The sequence below is a fragment of the Haemaphysalis longicornis genome, unplaced genomic scaffold (genome assembly GCF_048455015.1).
Source record: "Haemaphysalis longicornis isolate Haplotype H1 unplaced genomic scaffold, Haemaphysalis longicornis Haplotype H1 scaffold_6, whole genome shotgun sequence".
NCBI lineage: Eukaryota > Metazoa > Arthropoda > Arachnida > Ixodida > Ixodidae > Haemaphysalis > Haemaphysalis longicornis.
Window position 1 is genome coordinate 31,033,609 of NW_027526407.1, and position 13,261 is coordinate 31,046,869.

Genomic DNA, 13,261 nt, shown 5'->3' on the forward strand with positions numbered 1-13,261 from the left:
CCAGGAGCGGATGTACCCTGGAATCTCACTAGATGCAAGGCGTGATATTAACGTGCTGTACTCTACGCTGTCGTAAGCCTTTGCTATATCTAGGGTTACAAGCGCACTTACATGTTTTAGTCGGCGAGCTAATTTAATGCGGCTCTCGATGTCGACATGGGCCTTCCAAATAGAATTTCCAGGTCCGATGCCAATCTGGGTGGGGATTAGAATACGATTACTGTTCATAAACCGCGTAAGCCCGCCATGCAATACCCTTTCAACCAACTTTACCACGTTGCTAGTCAACGAAATCGGCTTAATATTGCCTGGGACGAAACCCAAACTTTCGTTTTTCAACAATGGTGCTACCTTAGCGGTTTTCCATGCCGAAGGTATCCAGCTGTTTTTAACGACATGTTGACAACGTTTAGTAAATCATCAGGAGACACCTCAAGCAGAAATTTTAACGTTGCCACCGTAATGCCGTCTGATCCTGGAGCAGACTCAGACAGCTGCAAAACAATATCAGCTAATTCCGCCCTTGTCACTGGAGTGAAACCCTCATTTGAAACCCGGCACACAACAGGAGAGGACAACCCAGAAGAAAACGAGATTCCAGTTCCTGCGCAATACGTTCCAATGTTTCCATATACTCACTCGTTGACTGAACAGTTGACTTGCCGTTATCCTGATCTTGTACAACCTTTCTTGAACGAAGGAATCTATGCAAAATGCGTCTATTTTTGGAGTTTGATAGAGAGACAAACTTTTGGGTGTTATAATTTTCTTTTGCTTTAGAAACAACCCGCTTGAATATTGCAGCCGCAAACTTGTAACTAGTCCAATTGGATGGGCATTTGTTTTTAAGAACTTTCTTCCAAGCCGCTTCTCTCTGACTATACGCACGAGCACATTCCTCATTCCACCATGGACTGGAGCCGCCATCTTTTTGTGAACAAACAATAAAGTGGCATTTTTTAACAGATTCAGAAAGGATTTATAACACTTGAGCTGCCCGGAGTTCCTCGCCTCCCGATGGAATAGAGCTAAGTGCCGTCTTTAGTTCTTTTTGAACGCGATGAAAATTTATATGCCGAACTATATGTGCTCGCGGTGACGTATGAAGGCATAAAAACTCATACAATAGGGATGTGGTCACTACTTGTAGCCTGGTCCCAAGTATACCATGAAGATATATTTCCCGGGGTGGAGAAGGTAAAATCAAAAACAGAACTGGTCTGCCATCGAAAAAATGTCGCAGTTCCAGATTTAAAACAATACAAATTGTTGTCCCGCATCCAGCCGCAAAGACGCCTGCCACGGGAATCTGTGCGGAAACCCCACGATACGTGGTGAAATCCCCACAAAGAACAACTCGTTTTTCACACGCCGACACGACACCATCGAGGGAAGATGTGGAAGTTACTCCACTCGGAAAGTACGCATTCACTATAGAAAATGCAACGCAACCTGGAAGGTTGAACGTCACTGCCAGAATTTCCGATTCCACAGACATTAATTGAAATGAGAAATGGGCTTTATGGCAAAATTGAGGGGATACTAAAGTTAGCAATCCTCCTCCTTTAGTTGGACGGTCTAAACAGAACGTTCGGTAATTGCAGAGGCACCGATCTACTTCGGTCTCTCGCATCTCATCCCACGCACCACGCCGCGCTTCTTCACCCTCGTCTTTCCCTCAACCTCTGTTTGTAACAGTTAAGACCATTCGAGCCAAAGTTATTTTGATCAACCTGATGACTGAACCCTTATTTATGCTCTAAGGTTCTTTAAGTTTACCGCGGAAAGCTGGTAAAATCAACCGGCATCAGCTCCATTTTAATAATAACAACGGGTCATCGTTGGCCAATCCCAGGACTCGATCATGAAGAGAGCAGTGGAGGGTGTGTTCCCATTCGTAAAAGACTCAGGGCATTGACACTGCGCGGTCCGGTGTCATGTCTCGGACGCAGGCGTGGATGAACGTCCATAGACGGCAGATGGAGGCGGCTGCCGTCGATAATAGCCAATATCTTCACGTTGTTTACAAACAGCTCTGGAAAGGCGTGGCTATCCCTTCTTGAAACGTTTTGAAAGACCACGTGTCGTTGGGCGCGTTACGCCGCTGTCAATAGCAATCGGTAAATCAATCCTTGCAACGTTTAAATCAACGTGGGTAAGTTGCCGTCGAAGACAAATTGGACGTGTGTATAGACGGTTAGAGCTACCTAGCCTCCTCGCCCTGGGCGGATCCATTTTATCATGGGTCTGTGTTAGCGCCCATTTAATTAGAACTGCACGTGCGCAGAACACCCTAATCGCGCATGCGCAGAGCAGCCCGCTACATTCTGAGATCTTATCGGGGCTTGCAGCATGAAAAAGTCATTCACCCCTGAGTCTAATGACGATGATGGTTGAGCGCGAAGCTTTCTCGTGAGAGATTTTTTGTTGTTGCCTGAGCTTGAACTTTGACTGGCAGACGGTTTGGACTTTGACTCGTTGAGCTTTAAAGTTGCAATCATGCCCTGTCGCACAAAATCTTGTTCTCAGTCTTTCATTCCTCGAACAACATATGACTGGAACCACCTTCCTGGACCAATTGCCGCCATTGAAAACCATCCACAGTTTCGCATAACTTTAGCTAGCATTGTTAATTTAGGAACCACATAGACCTGTTATACACTACCTTTTTGCTGCATTGTATTATCTATTCTTTTGTGTCTGTAACCCCCTCCCCTCTGTAATGACTCTGGCCTTGAGGGTAAAATAAATGAAGTTAAATGAAATGAAAAGTCAGGCGTCCTGCTTGCACCGGATAAACGTAGCCTCACAGGCAACCCCCGTCAGGAGAAAGCGCTTGTGGGGTGACCCCCCGCCTTAACCGGTTGGGGACAGAATTTATGGGCAAATCTGACAGCTCTCGGGCGCTTTGAACGTTCTCTTTAAAGCCCTGTTGAACTTGGCACTACTGACGCACCCAATAAATGACAACGATTTTCGATGCCGCCTGGACGTCTGATATCCATGCGCGGCACGGAGCAACAGCGTGGGACTGCGACGTCGTCTGCTTGCCCCGCAGTGCCCAATAAATTCCCGCCAGGTGATCCCTCGATCGTTAGAAATTTGCCTACCCGGAAAAATTCTGCTCCGTACAAGTTATAGAAGCGGGGTACAGTGAACAGTGGTTGGCTGCGGATGTTAAGAAAAGTTTCCCCGATTTCCGTTTCCATCTTGCCCCTGTGGCTGTTTACCAGCGTGTTTTGGTGGTTACGCGGTCATTTTTCCAGACATTGCGAGCCGCAGGGTGTCGACAAATCCACTTTTTAAAGATAGCCGGGTCAAATGCCGCAAGCACGACTGATCCCTCTGAAGCACCAGATGAGGGTTTATGAATATTTAAAGGCCTTGGGTACTTTGTGAAGTAGGACGCAGCCGTCTCCGAACACCGTTCCAGGAACCAACGATGATGATGATCAGTCCAGAAGAAGACGAAGTGTTCCTCGAAGTGTTTGATGATGGGGGTATTTTGGAAGTGCAATAAATGAAATTTTCCCCCTCAAACCCTTCCTTGTGACGCCACAATTCCTTTTGTGCTACCGTTCTAGCATCTGCCATCAATTTCCGCAGTGTACTCCCAACTAGTACTGATCAGAGGGATGCCCTTTTTATCCTTTTTTTCTGCCCACATGATTTTATTCATCGAAACCTTTAATTGATACCCTACACACTCTGCCGGAATTTCTTTGAATTTGAACCTAATTTATGGCTTACCATGACTCTCGCATGAGGATAACGAGGAAGCATCTCTTATTTTCCCAAGTGATTACCCTCATCAAGACTTTCAATTTGATACCCTGCGATACATATGTGGTGCAGGCTGGGAACCTCTTTCCCTCTCACGGTCACCTCACCTCACCCCATACCTCGCGGCGACATCACTTTGATTTTTAACCCAATCGATGACTCACCATAACTATGTCATGATTATGACCAGGAGGAATTTGTATTTGTCTCAGTTGATTTCTTTCATTGAGACCTTCAATTTGACACCCCACACGCCCTAGTGCACATCACTTTGAATGCTAACCATATCTATGACTCACCATAAATGTGTCACGAGTATAACCAGTGTTAAGGTCGAGCTCCTCATTTAACTAGTGAAAGCCGCCAGTGGCCCATGTATCGGCGTCGCCTCCACTTGTAGCTGTCATGCCACGTTTCTTTCACACAACCGCAGGGACTGTGAAGTTGGGGGCAGGTGAGTGCATGCTTTGTGTTCCTTCCTTTTGTGTGGCAAAGGACGGGGGTGCTTAGCCCGAGTATCTCTGTTGCGTTGGTATGCGGTCGTTCTTTGACGAGCTGACGGGAGGCGAAATGATGCCGTCTCTTAAGGCCGAACCGCATGGAGCGTTTTTTCACGCGATTCGCGCGCGTCGGCGTTGCGCGTGCGGTTTTTCGACGCCCGCGTCGACGATTCCGCGCCCGCGGCAGCATCTGCCTTGGCTAGATTTTGACGCGCATCGCGCGCGGAAGTGGGAGGAGCCTGGCGACTTGCGCCAATGTGGAGGCGCGCGCCTCATGGCGGCGGTTTCGAAGCGCTCGAGACCGCCGGCTGGCTCCGGGGGGATGTTTAGGCTTACCACCCCAGCAGATATTAAATGGGCGCTTTCACTAGCGGCGCGGATGATGTTTTATAGTACCGTTTTCATCCACAGTATCCTTTAACGCACAAGCAACTTCGTGCGTGCCTTGAGCGGCATTTTAGAGAGCGCTTAGAAGCGGTCGCTCGAGCAACCGACACCACTTCGCTGCCGAAGCCGCCGCCATGTTGCCGCCGCCGGCCGCGGCGCGTGCAGCGCGCGGGTGGCTCGGCGGCAGCGTCAGCGCGCCTGTGGCGTGGGCGGCGCGTTTTCGCGAGCAGAAACGCTCCATGCGGTTCACGCTTTAGTATCGAAAAGGCGCGCGGAGTAGACTTTGACAATTTGCGAAGCCGGCGTAGGTGCTGCTCGTTTATGGATCGTTCGCCTAGAAAATGAACGCCTGGGCTTGGAGCAGCTCTTCCCGGGAGTAAGACGGTGGGCAGCGGCGTCCCTTAGTCTGGGAGGGGACTCTCATTGTGCCGGCGAGCGCGCGCGGACAAATGCGGGGCGCCAAGGCGAGTACACTGTAAGATGTGAGCCGCGCTAAGACCGCTCTAAGCATTCGGCTTTGGCTTTTGAGCAGATTCCGCCCGCTCAACGTAATGGTTGACCACTCCACGCGGTCAGTGACTTTGGGTAGCAGATGTCTTGCCTTTGTTTGTTGGTTGCAATAACGCACACGGGAAACGTACTAGAAGTTGCATGAGAGAGAGTGTTGGGTCATGTGACCGCAGGTGGGGACATGTTTAGGATTGGTTGGTTCTTGTGGCCAATCTGTGCTCCAAATGAATTATGTTGAAAATGGTTTTCGCTCTTTCTTGAGCACCCCCTTTTTGGATGCGTTTTTGGGATCAAAACCTGAGCGTTGGGTTTTGTCCGGGGTCAGTTGAGAGGGATCTAGTTCAGTTTAGATCTTTGCAGAACAGGATGCTGCGGGCAGAGTGACAATGTAACCGTCATTCTGCCCTGATGTAAATACTTGTAGTTATGCGAATATTGTAAATAAACCTAATATCCAGCAAGAAAAGCAGTTCTCATCACTCACTTGCTTCAAGCATCGGACGCCGGTCATCGTAGCGAGTCGAAATCGTCCTCTCGACTCTAGCTTCTTCAAGAACCTCATTAATTCTTCATCAGTCCCCAAGAAGATGGAGAGGCGAAATCTAACTACCAGGAAGCATTTTTTTGTTCCACGCAAATCCCCTCACCGAGATCTTCAATTCGGTACTACGCACGCTACTGACATCCCAATGAGTTTTAAACCATTGTATGATTCACCGTGACTATGTCATTATTACTACCAGGATGTATTTTTTTATTTGTCCAACGTTATTTCCCTAATCAAAACATTTGATTTGAGACTCCATACGCCTACGAGTCATCATTATGAAGTCGAACCTTTATTATGACTCCCGATAACTGAGTCATGATTACGATCACGAAGCATTTTTTGTTTGTCCCACGTGATTTCCCTCCTCGAGACCTTCAATTTGATACCCCAAGTTATCTTCGAGGTGTTCTTTTCCCCGGGGCTTCTCCTCCAAGCAGCAGTAGCGCTGAAGATCTGACCCCGGGTATCCCCAACCGACAAACTCAGCCTCCGATACAAAACTGTACATTTATTTACAGCCCGGCGTCCGACTAAAAAACAGTACTCGCGCGGAGCCCGAAGACAACGGACCGAGCTCTCCTGCGCCCGGGCCGCGTCTCCCTTGTCTTCATACCCTCGTCTTGCCGCTGGGGCCGGGGAAAGGGGAAGAGCGAGTCCTTCGTGGAGGTCCAACCCCATGTGGTGGCCATTAGCGCATCCGGTGCTAGCAGGGGCGACCTTCTTTGGAATGTGCGGCGTTTCAAGGCGCCGCGCGACACGTGCGTTCAATTTCTGTGCTGCTCGTCCCAGGGCCCGCGCCACTTCGTGCGTCGAAGCGCCCGACACCCCACATGCCCTAAGGCCCGTTTACATTGACCCGACGAGGGCGCGTTGAGTCGAAATAAACAGGTTTTTTGGACTCGACACCTCCATGTATAAGCGGACGGGGTGGGTCAGAGAGCCGTCGCGGCGAGTCCAGTCAACTCGGAGGCAGGGGGTGGGTTAGCTCGCTCGTCGGGCTGAGTCGGCGGGCCGCGGGGAGCAGAATACCGCATTTGCGCGGTTCTAACGCGCCCCCAATCGTAAAGCGTGGGTAACTTCGCACAAGAAAATTCGAAAAAAGTGACACTGACGGTACTGCGCAGATGGAAAAGACATGACACCATGGCACGTACCTGGAAAAGGGAGATTTTATTTGGCATGCAGCTCTGGAAGCCAAAAATGAATTGTGCTTCACAGGGTTCCTTATCCAGCTGCTGCTGGAAATAAAGTTATAACGGGGAACACTGAAGTTGCTTGCGATTTCAAGTGCCTTGATCTTCATAATTCTAAGCGTTAGGGGCTAAGCAGAAGCACAAAAAAAAATGTGCAACAGCTGACCAGGGTAAGCGGCATGCCATTCAGGAATCAGTGCGCCGAAATTCACTCACGTGGTGTTGACGGATTGTTTTTATGTGATTGAGTTGGATTTTGCGCGTACTTCGTGTCCGTTGCGCATGGCAATGCTGCTGGCCGCTTTAAAGCCAATTTCAGGTTTGAGCCCGACTGTAACGCGCACACAAATATTAAGCTACCTTTTAGCAAAAGAGGGTGCGCGTTAGAATTGTGAAAATACGGTAGCCCCTTTTCCGTGAACCCCGCCGCTCCCCTCGCCTCGATTCTTTGGACGGGGCTCATATAAACTCGGACGCGTCGAGGTAAGCTGAACCCGCCACTCAACTCACCCCGCCCCCGTCGCGTCCATGTACACGGGGCTCTAGTGGCACATCACTTTGAATTGTAACCCAATCTGTGACTATTCACGACTCCCGTGTTACACGGTTCGCCATTTTTGATATCTTTCTTGTTATTTCTTTCTGTTAAGTCTTGCAAAATTTCGTCTGATCAACTGTCTACACGTACGCTTTTATATTAATTACAGGTTGAACTTCCGTGATATCTGCATTTTTGTGGAAATGCAGGGCGTTACACAATCCTGGCCGGGGCAGTGGGAGGGGGGTACTCGACAAAGAATGCTAGGCATTAAAAAGCAAAGGCATATCCATGAACGCCTCGCGCTTCGGAGATTTCCGGGGACGGTTCCCTTTGACACAGGGCGTTTTTTCAGGATGCAGAGAAAGGATGCACGGGACAGTAACCCTAAACAGCTTCGACGTAGGTGAACTGAGCAGTGAGCACACGTCCCTTCGCCCAATCTTGTTTGTTTCGCCCCAGGGCCCCAGCACACCATCAAGTTTGGACCGCCTTTCTCATGAACACGAACACGAAGCCTACACCTAGAGTTTGGTATCTAATATATACGTATAATTAGTTGCAAGCAGCGCTAATCATCATGGCCAGCAGGTACAGCTGTATTAAATCAGCAAAAAAAATTGTATCCGACCTCACAAGAGTTACGGTGTCATGCCATACCGAATGCAAGAGTTTGAGCTCACGAATTTACACCCGTAATATTGTTACCACTGATAAATTTTTAAACCCTGAATTCTAATAAAATCAGAGTCTATCTGAGCCGGAGTAAATTCGTAGCACGAGAGAGTTGAGTCCATTTGAGTTCTGAATTCATTTTGAGTTTTTAGTCCATTTTGAGTTCTGAGTTAATTTTGAGTTTTGAGTGCATTTTAAGTTTTGAGTCCATTTTGAGTTTGAGTACATTTTGAGTACTGAGTACATTTCCAGCATTGAGTAGATTTTGAGTTAGAGTACATCTTTAGTACTGAGTACATTTTGAATTTGAGTAAATTTTGAGTTCTGAGTACATTTTGAGTTTTGAGTCTGAGTGAGTTCTGAGCTTTGCGCTCCCTGAGAGTTTGAGTTTGAGTGAGCGCAGATGTGGTGCTCAGCATTGAGCCTGGGTTTGAGTGAGTGGTCATTAGAAAAAAAAATTTGTGAGTGAGTTTGAGTGAGCCGCGCCAACTTTGCCGAGGTGTGCCCGTGCACATGTTTATAGAGAGCTTCCTGGGCAGCCTGGATGTTTACTGTCGGCGGTGGGGGACAGCCAGAGCTCCCACGAAGTGATGGAGGCGAGGGATAAGGAAAGAGATGGCGGGGAGAGGTCCCAATAAGAATGAGGGATGGATGTGTATGAAGAACAGGTGGGACAGGAAGGATGGCCAGGGCGTCGATAGACGCTGTGAAGAATGTGATGGGAGGGCAGGGAAGACGTTTGAGCCTGCCGAATAAGGCACGGATCCCCACGAGTTAGACGGGAACGAGTGGGTGGGTACAGGGTGCGTGATAGGCTTTGGTCGCGTAGTTCGCAACGGCGGGAAGTGCGGTGCCCAATGCGAACCGTCGGCGGGTGGTACGAGGTTGGCCAGGGCATGGGCGGACGTGGGAAAGGTACTCGGGTGGGCGAGTTTCTAGGGCTATTCCGCATATGCCAGCGTGGCTAGGAACACAAACCAGTGTGAAATTGGACCGATAATTCGAAGAGAGCATCGAAGTGACGAAGTCAGTGGTGTAGGGGTGGGTCTCATGGTGAGCGAAATTACGAACGGCTGACTCACAGTCGGAGAAGATATATACTGGCGTGTAGGTAAGAACAGCGAGAGTAGCGTGCTCTATTGCAAGGGTAAAGGCGTATTCTTCGAGAGAGGTCGAATCAGGTGGGAGTGTCTAAAGAAGGGAGTTGGAGAAATGAAGCCGTGCCCGTTGAGTTCGAGAGGATATCGTTGGCGTCAGTAAAGTAAACGATGGAACCGTAAGAGAGTAGAACGTGAATTCGTTTGGAGAGGCCCTGAACGCTCAGTGCACGACGATCAGGGAGTCGGTGAGGATTGATGTTTCGGGGCAAAGTCTCGACCTTTTAAATTAGCGAAAGTGGTCCAAGGCGGGAGTTCCGGTGGTATGGGAGGAGGTTGCGAAGTGGGGTAGTTAAGTGTGTTAAGATGAGCATGACCTTGGGCAGAAGTCGGCAGGTGTTCGAGTTGGGCCTGGCGATGGCACGTGCTGCGTTCTTCAAGAGTATTTTATATCCGGAGTTCCAGAAGTGTGGTGATAGGGGGCTACTCCCGCGGCAGTGCGGTAAAGTGTACAAAGGTAGCCCTCGAGGCACGAGAGCTGAGATGGTGAAGGTTGCAACTGCGGAATAGTATATAGAATACGGGGCATAACAAAAGTGTTGGTATGCGGAGCAGGTGATGTTCGTGCAGTCTTCGGTTGGCAACCCTGCGGAAGAGATAGGAAAGCTGAGTGACCTAATTGTGAAGTGTGCGCAGAGTCGGTACAGAGCCGCCAGCATAATGGAAAGTGAAACCGAGGATCCGGAGGGTGTCAACGTGTGGTACGCGGCTGCCAAAAATGTGTGCCTGATGAAAAAAAAAGCGATTCCGTGCGACCTCGCTCCTATTACTGACTACGAGGAAAGCGCATTTAAAGGCCGACAGACGTGATATAGCACCGGATGGCGTCACACGCTTGCTTAAAGGGACCCAGAAAAGCCTCTTGTAAAAGTTACAAAAGGCCTTTATTGTCGCGTAGTACCAATATAGCGATGCAATGCCGTTGGAATTACTGATCTAAATTCAGTATTAGCTGCACCAGAAGCAATTAAGTGCACCTCTCCCCCCTTGCTGATCGATTCCTCCTCCCTCTCTGCTTCTTTCAAAGCAGCTGGAAACACTGGGAATAGCCATGTGACGTCGCGACGCTCGACTTCCGTTCTCCACTAGCTACATTCCTGCTCCTAGGCACGCGTCAGTCGCTGCAGACCCGCCTTTGCCTCGGGATCGCGCAGGAAGGAGGAAGAGCAGCCCGAAGCCAATGCCAGTGACGTTACCGGCGACCGAAGATCGGCCGAATCAGGGGGGCGCCTCGCCGTTGCGTCAGCCGCGATCGCCGTTGCGTCAGCCGCGGTCGGCTGGCTGCGGCGGCGCGCTCATCGGCTGAGAAAGGCGATCTTCAAAAATTGTTTACAAATTATCCGTACAACGTATGGGGCTCAAGCATGGCTCAAAAATCCCCCGTCATGTGTTATACCACCTGAATGCATTTCATTGCCACCTTCAGAAAGCTTTTCTGGGTCCCTTTAAGAGTGCCCCAAAGTTGACCTGGGCTGCCCGTGGTTGATCAGAGCGTGATGACATCCGCGTATATTGAGTGCGGCTGCACGCACACACATTCCAGCATTCCAAGGCAACATTCCACATTCCAACATTCCAAGGCCCAAGGCATGCGCCGCTGTGCCCGCATTATTTCCTGCGGTACACAGGAAGCTAAGTACACGCTGAGTGGGCATACGCGTGTCTGCTGCTCGCGCTCTATTGGCCTCAGTGAAATCTTACTAAACCCCCGCCACCGGTTCACGCACTAGCGGCTGTACGCAACCATCAAATTTACACATAAGATAGAATGCAATTGCCGAAAACAGGTTTAAACGGGGCATGCTGCAGTTCCGCTTTCTTTGAGCGCACCACTACAGCAGCTTAAGCCGACAGGACGTCATAAAAAGTTGAAGATACAAGGCAACTTTAAAAAAAAGTTGCACTTAACATCTATGTTTGGGTCTTAAGATTTACAACGCTATCCGTTTCTTCTACTCCAAAGGAGCCTTTCCGAAAGAAACTGCTACGTTTACGATGTATGCTTCACGAGCACTGAAGGTCAGCGAAGACAGAAGGACTAGCAGCAACGGTGTTTATTCGCCGTAACCCAAGGGACACTAGGGCCGGTTCCGTGCTTCTTTGGCTTAAGATGTGGCCGTGAAAGGTTGCGCTACAGGGTGTTGGTCAGTTTGAGTGAGAAGGTAGCAGTGGCAGTGTTTTAAACTGTTTATTCCCTAATTACTGTGCTGAACATAACTTTTTGTGTTTTTGCGAACACACAGAGAGAGATAGACTGTGAAGATATTTGTTGAGAAAGAAATACTGCGGTCTTTGAAAATGGCATGGAAAGGCGGAAATGGAGGCCTGGGGTCATGGATGCAGCTGCTGCTTACCTTGCCCTCCCTATCATCGCACGCTGATCTCGGGGTAACGTGCTGGTCAGAGCTTCCTCACATGCTTTGATGAAGTGGAATATGTGATGTGTAAATTGTTCGCCCCTAACCATAGACCTCGTCTGTACAGTCCTTGTATGCATGGAAGAGTGGGATGTTTCCCTAATTAGGCAGAGTTTTAGGTTAATATGTGATATTCCCCCCAACATCTTTGCCCACAATTATTTGTAGATACTTGTGTTGGTGCATCCCCCACAGAGTCCTCAATTCTTTGTCAGTTTTCATTAAAAACCCCTTGTAGCACGGTGGAAGATCGCATTCCGAGGTGTTAGATTAAGAAGGGTTCCTAAGTTTTCCGGGGAGGGGAATGTGCTAGTCGTGGTCGCAAAGAGCATGGTGCGTGAGTTCGCGTGCCTCTTGGTGGATGCCTGGATCTCTTCAAATCTTATGTCTGAGTGTTCTGTTGGCACCGGTAGCTTTCTTCATTGGGGATGGGAGTATCTTAAGAAAAGCATCTAGGTATTCTGCGTGCAGCCAAAAGTTTAATGCTCTTTCAGAGTATGTGATGGCGTTACGCTTCTATTTGAGACTGCCGCTGGTAGGAGGCCAAGAGGATTGCTTTAACTTCTGCTTCTTTGTTAGTGTGTGTAATAGGGTCATGTCCGAATAGTTAACTAGGACAATTACTGCCTCCTACTTCTAAACACCCCAGAGTCGGTCTATACTGTGTTCTCATCATAATTGACCTTCATCAAAATCTAGGTAATCTGATCCTGTCATATTGCCTCTCCTTCTCTAGGCTTGGATTCATGTTTTGGTACAATGTTTTAATAAGGATTCGCACGACCGGTGACATGAACGTGACGGATTTGAGTCGATACTTTTTCCGGTGGGGGTTCCTGCCTGCCATACGATGGCCAGTTCGATTTGGTTTTCTAAGCCACACCCTTGCTGCCAGGACAGCGGTTTCTCTAATTTTTTTAAATGTGTTTCAAAATACCATTTCTGGACCTACTAAATAATCAACATCATCAACATCAATTTCGGTACACGGCAGAACGAAAGGCTGTTCCATTGGCTTTCACCCGGTCCTGTGATCCGCGACCTGGGTTGATTCTTTGCCTGCAAATTTTCTGATTTCTTCACTTTGCAGAGTTATAAGACTTCCCTTTTTCTCAGACCCGTCAGATGGGCGTCTCTTCTGATACCCTAGTCGCCCACTGCTTGTCACTGTCCCACGGTAAACATTTCTATGTGGAGGGCTGCCTTATATACCGTCCTAAAAATAGTGCTAATTTGATATTCTTCGGTGCGGCCAACTTAATCGTGTGGTAGGTGGAGTGTAATCCGACTCCTGATGAATAGCTGAATGAGTCCTATCGTTTGTCTTCTCATTAGGGGCGAACCTACCTCCCAAGAAATAACAATCTTCCTACACAAGTCGTCTTGTAATAATTGCAGTTGTTCTCCGGTTCATTACGTCTCGACTGTTAAGTACTTGGGAATATTTTTCGATTCTGACATGCTATGGAACAGCCAGTTGGTCTACATTTGTTCCCATCTTCGTAAAATTGCCTGTTTGTTATTTTCAATGCGCTCAATATGTTCGTTTTC